The following is a 6,471-nucleotide window of genomic DNA, read 5'->3' as shown; positions in this document are numbered from 1 at the left end:
ATTACTTTTGATTAATAGTAAGCGTGAGTATTACCACGTCCGTTAGCGTTGAAAGTCGCGCAAAAAGTGTGTTTGTGGTTTCGTCTTCATGTCTTTTGTCATTTCTGTTTCGTCCTTTTCTGTGTAGTCAGTGTTGCCCTCGCACTATGTTGAGGGTTGTGTTTATTGGTCGTAGGTAAATGATTACCCTCTGTTTATACGTTCCCACATTCGGCCAGCCTGACATACCGTTTGGCCTCAAACGGTGGTTGCCACCTCTTCATATATTCGGCAACGGTAGTGGTTCGCCTTGGACCCTCGCCTTCTCCAACTTTCTCTACCTCGTATCGTCCATGGTTCTTTATTTTTACGACTTTGTAGGGGCCGAAGAATTTGGGTCGTAGTCTTAATGAACTACCGAATTGTGTACGCTTAATGGCTACCAAATTTCCAAGTTCGTAGGTCGTTGCTTCCTTCCGCTTAGCATTGAAATTCCTTTTGTTCTCCTGTTGAATTTTCGCGATGCTTTGTTGAGCTTCTTCCCGCATATCTTCTCTCTCTCTGTCTAGTTCTTCCATCGCTTCGCTATCGAGGTATTCACGCAGCTCTGGTATTGCATTTACTCGCATCTCGACTCCAGTCAGCAATTTGAAGGGTGAGATTTTAGTGCTTCTTGGTGGTGTGCTATTGAGCGTTCGTTGAACTTGATCAACATGTTTATACCAGCTTTTTGGATCTTGTAAACATAGTTTAGCGAGCATTGGCATAATGACTCGATGAATCCTTTTTACCTGCCCGTTACCTCTAGGAACGCCAGTAGCTATTAATAAATGCTGGATCGACTCGCTTTCGCAATACTCCTTGAACGGCCCTGACGTAAATGCTGTGCCTCTGTCGGATATCAAGCGTCTAGGATTTCCAAACAGAGATGCCTGCTTCGTTAGCTTGTCAATTACTTCATTCGCTCCTGTACTACGCGTTGGATACAGCCACACAAATTTGTAGAATGAATCGACGACAACCAAAAGGTAAGAGTAGCGTTTGTTAGTTTTTTCCATCGGACCAACGTGGTCGACGTGATAGGTTCCAAGCGGTCGATCATCCTTACGTATTGGCTCCAGGAGCCCCTCCTTCTTCCCACCTTTGGCTTCCGAAATTATGCATTGCACGCAGCTTCTTACTACCCTTTTCGCTTTTTCTGCTATCTGCGGTACATAAAAAGTCTTCTCAACTGCATCCTGAGTTCTCTTCGCGGAGAAATGTCCCTGGTCATGCGCTATCTTTATGATTTCCTTTTCCATTTGTTTTGGCACCACTATGAGTTCCTTGACGTGATCTTTGTATAATATGCCGTGTTTTATGTAAAAATCTTCATAGCCGTCTTTTTCCAATACCGTCTTTACTGCTCGTGTCCAGTCATCGTGATTTTGCGCCTGCTGCAATCTGTACTTCAGAGAGTCTTCTAACAATAAACATGAGACTCTGCTCAAGGCATCGACGTGTTGCATCTTACTTCCAGATCGATGCTCTATTGTATAGGTAAAGTCCTGCAGGAAAAGCGCCCATCGCGATATCCTTAGTGGGACGTCGTTCTTCCGCATTGTCATGGCGAAAGCATTGCAATCAGTTGCAATCTTGAACGGAATGCCTAATAAATACACTTGCCACAATGGCAAGGACTTCAAGCTCGTAAGAGTGATATCGCTCTTCGGCTTCAGTTGTCTTGCGGCTCATATATTGGACAGGGTGTAACTGTTGGTCCTCGCTATCCTTTTGCAGCAGTACTGCACCATATCCATAACGTGAAGCGTCTGCGTGTACCTCCGTGGTAGCCTTAGGGTTGTATAATCGTAATACCGGCGCACTTACCAACGCAGCTTTTAACTGTCGGAATGCCGCCATTTGCTCGTCTCCGAAGGCGAACATGTTGCTTTGGCGTAACAGGTCAGAGAGCGGTTTAGCGACCACTGCGTAACTATCGATGAATCGTCGGAAATACGACGTCAACCCTAAAAATCTCTGTACAGATTTGCGATCGGTTGGTGGCGGAAAGTCCTCAACTGCCCGAGTTTTAGCCAGCGATGGCTTTATGGTTCCGTTTTCCACTATGTACCCCAAGAAATCCACTTTTCGCATTAGTATTTGGCATTTCTTCCACTTTATTTGCAGGTTGTATTCAGCCGCTCTATTTAATACCAATTTTAATCTAGCGATACCTTCTTCTTTATCCTTTGAAGGGATAATTAAATCATCCATATAAGTTATCACGATATTTTTTTCTACCAGATCTCTGAATACAGCGTAAATATATCGCGAGAATACTGCAGGAGCATTGCATATGCCGAAGGGTACAAACGAGAACTCAAACTGACCTTGATGGGTCACGAACGCCGTGTACTTTCGCGAATTCGTCTCGATTGGAACGTGGAAAAATCCGTTCCGCAGATCAATCGTGCTGAATAAACGCGCACTTTGCAGTTTCTCTAAGACGTCGTCCATTAATGGCATTGGAAAGTGGTCCTTAATAATTTTCTCGTTCAGTCGGCGGTAATCACAGCAAAGTCTTTGGCTTCCGTCCCTTTTTGCAACTAGTACAACTGGAGACGCGTATTCTGAACAACTCGGCTGTATGATACCCTCCTTCAGCCACTCTGATACCTGATTATCAACAAAACACCTATTAGCGTAGGACATGCGTCTTGGAGTTTGAGAGACAGGCACATCGTCGAGTAAACAAATTTTCATCTCGATCGGCGAGACGTGCTGGAGTTTGGGCGTATAGTTTTTTATAAGTCTTTCTATTTCATTGGTTTGCTGGGCGTTAAGGTGTGACAGATTAACCTCATGGTTGTCTGTTCCGACAGGTTCTACATTTAAGCATAGGTCTTTGAACTCATTCACTAGTTCAAATTCACCCTTATGTGCTACTTCGTCTACGACTGGACCACCCGTATTCTTCTCTTTAAAGACTACCTCGTCCTCGGACACAATAAGGTTTACCTGCCTTAACACGTCGTTGCCAATAATAGCTTGGTATGCTATGTCCCGCTCGCGTACTGCATGGAATGTTATCTCTAGTTCGATACCATCCACAACCAACTTAATGTTACAGCTACCCATTGTGCGGAGACCACTGTCGCCTATACCTTCCAACCGATGTCTTTCGCGAGACAGTTCAACGTCGCCCATCATCATTAAAACGTCATACCGCATTAGGCATAAGTCACAGCCGGTATCTAGTAACGCCGAAAATTTAAAGCCATTAAATTCTAAATCTTTAAAGATTACGCAGCCCATTGACCTGATGCGTTGAGTTATACCTAGAGTATTTATTTTCGGTTTTTCTTGCTTGGCTTGAGTTTTAGGGCATTGTGCCACCCTATGACCTGGCTGAGCGCACCCATAACAGACCGATTGCTTCTGTGAACAATTTGGGGCTAGATGTCCCACAGTTCCACAACGATAACAACGCTTAGAATTATTTGTAACCTGACTGCCTGACGCTTTATTTTTTTCATCGACTTTTCGAAAATTGCTACCGGTTTGATGACCTGAACGTACTTTTTCATAAATCGCTATCTGCTCCTTTAACTCTTGTATAGTCTTTGCCTGATAAAGGTTGCTTTTACCGGCTCTGGAGTCCGGAATACCCTCAACAAAATACTCCACTAAGCTTCTGTCGTCCAAGTTTATGGGCTTACCTATCTCCATTAGGCTATACAGGTATTCCCTATAATCCTCATTCGGACGCTTGCGACGACTTCTTAACAAACGGTGTACTTCAATTGATGTAATTGCTGTGCCAAATTCGTTTTTGAGTGATCGCTTTAATGAGCTCCAATTTATAATGCTACGCTGGCTACGCACAAACATTTTTGCGGCACCCTTCAAAAGCTGCTTACCATAAATGTATTTTTGCAACTCATCCCAATGAACCGCAGAAGCATTGTCTTCAAATGCTTCAAGCCACTCTTCGATGGTGGGATGACCTGAACCACTAAAAGTCAACATCGAGCTCTCTATATCACGCAGTGTGAAGGTTGCGCGCCCATTACCTATTTGCGGTGAAACGTAGCTTTGCACCGATTCGCAATCATCGTTTGAGCCGTCATCGTCACTTACAGTCAGGCCGAAGTGTTCACATAACCTGTCCTGTAAAGTTGCTTTACGTCCGGTCGTTACAAGATTAAGCCCTACTAACTTTTCTTTCAGCTCGTTAACAGTCAACTTAAAAATTTGTTCTCTGTCCATTATGGTAATATTTTAAAATTAACAATAAAATAACACTGAGGACTTAAATAAGTACAAGAAATGTTAGGTATTTAATTTGAAGTAAGAACTATTTGGTGTTCACTTTAAAATACAAATTAACATTTATAGCGTATATGCTAGGTATTTAAAATAACTTTTTCACAACAAAAATCAAATTAACATTAATAGCTCGTATACTTGTTATTTCAAATAGCTTTTGCACAACAAAATATTCTTATTGGAATTCTATTCATTTGATATTTGCTTTCTGTTTTGATTATCTTTCTTTTTATACCCGAGCGCACTTGTGCACAAGGGTATTATAACTTTGTTCACATAACGGTTGTTTGTAACAGGCAAAACGAATCGAGATAGATATAGACAAATGTATACATAAATGATCAGAATGAAAAGAGAAATCGATTAAGCGGTGACTGTCTGTCCGTCCGTCCGTCCGTCCGTCCGTCCGTCCGTCCGTCTGTGCACACGATAACTCGAGTAAAAATTGAGATATCTTAACGAAACTTAGTACGTGAACTTCTTTTGGGCATGGGACGGATGGTATTGAAAATGGGCGAAATCGGATAATAACCACGCCTACCTCCCATATAACGGTAATTTTAAGAAATACGAAAACTGCGATATTTTAGTAACTACTGAAGATAATTCACTCAAAATTGATACTTACAATGAGTTTCAGACGGAAAACATGAACATTATAAATTTTTGGAAAATGGGCGTAGCCACGCCCACTTATGGTTACATGTGTATATCTTGGTAACCGCTGCACCAATTTCTTCCAAACTTGGCACAGTTGTTGGCCTTAGTACAGCATATTAAATGGCTGAAAATTTTAAAAATCGGACAATAACCACGCCTACCTCCCATATAACGGTAATTTTCAGAAAAACGAAAACTGCGATATTTTAGTAACTACTGAAGATAATTCACTCAAAATTGATATTTGCAATGAGTTTTAGACGAGAAATAAGAATATTATAAAATTTTGGCAAATGGGCGTAGCCACGCCCACTTATGCTTACATGTGTATATCTTGGTAACCGCTGCACCAATTTCTTCCAAACTTGGCACAGTTGTTGGCCTTGACGCAGCATACTTAATGGCCGAAAATTTAAAAAATCGGACAATAACCACGCCCACATCCCATATAACGGTAATTTAGAGAAATACAAAATCTTCGATAAATCAGTAAATATTAAAGCTTATTTATTCAAAATTGATGCTTGCAACAATTCTTTACCAAGAAATACGTTTATGGTAAAATTTTGGAAAATGGGCGTGGCAGCGCCCACTTATGATCACATATATGTATCTCGGTAACCGTTCTACCAATTTGTACCAAACTGGGTATGGTTAGTGTGCTTGCCACATGAAAGCGAAATGTTGAAAATTATTGAAATCGGAATAAAATTAAGGCCGCTTATCATATAACGGCAAATTTCAGAAATGCTTGAAACTTCAATATTTCGAAATTGAAGGACGCCAATTTACTCAAAATTGATACACCGCGGCTTACCATCTAGCGGAAGGTTTCGGAAAGGTGAAAAAACATATATTTAATACTTGCGCCGGGTATTTAATGTTCGGCTTCGCCCGAACTTAGACTCTCTTACTTGTTGTGTTTCGAAAGTTCCACTGTTAATTTTACATACAAGATTCTTATTAGGTTTTTCGCTTTCACTCTCTTAAAGAGAGGATAAAAAGAATACAAGAAATATGGAGCAGCAAAATGGTTTAACTACAATAGCAAATAATTGTCTGTAATTCGTACCTTTTTGATTTGCAAATACAATTTGTTCGAATTACCAGTTGTTTCTTTCTTTGCCGTCCGCAAAGTCACTGCTACTCGTTGTCTCTGTTGGTTTTCTGCTTTGCGTTGGTTGTACACACATACACTTGCTGTTTGATGACAGTCGTTCTTTTCAGGCAGATGTGTTTTCGTTGAAAATAACCCCTATTCGCTGCACTCGTTCTGATTATAACTTCAAACTGCGACAATGTTGGCGTTTGCTGCGTTGCTAACACGACGTTTTGGTTTTGCTTCTCTTCTCTGCTTTTCACCAAAAATTTGTTGACTGCGCACTTCTCCGCTTCACACAGAAGTTTTGTGCCCTGCGCACTTATTTTTCTTCACACAGAAGTTGTTACGGTGGTTCTCTCTGCTGCCGCAAATGGAGGCTGCGTGCTTTTAGTGCGCACAAATTTTCACACAGAAGTTTT

Source organism: Rhagoletis pomonella, unplaced genomic scaffold (assembly GCF_013731165.1).
Source record: "Rhagoletis pomonella isolate Grant_MI unplaced genomic scaffold, Rhpom_1.0 Rhpom_scaffold_00003, whole genome shotgun sequence".
Taxonomy (NCBI): Eukaryota; Metazoa; Arthropoda; class Insecta; order Diptera; family Tephritidae; genus Rhagoletis; species Rhagoletis pomonella.
Note: the sequence above shows the minus strand (reverse complement) of the source record.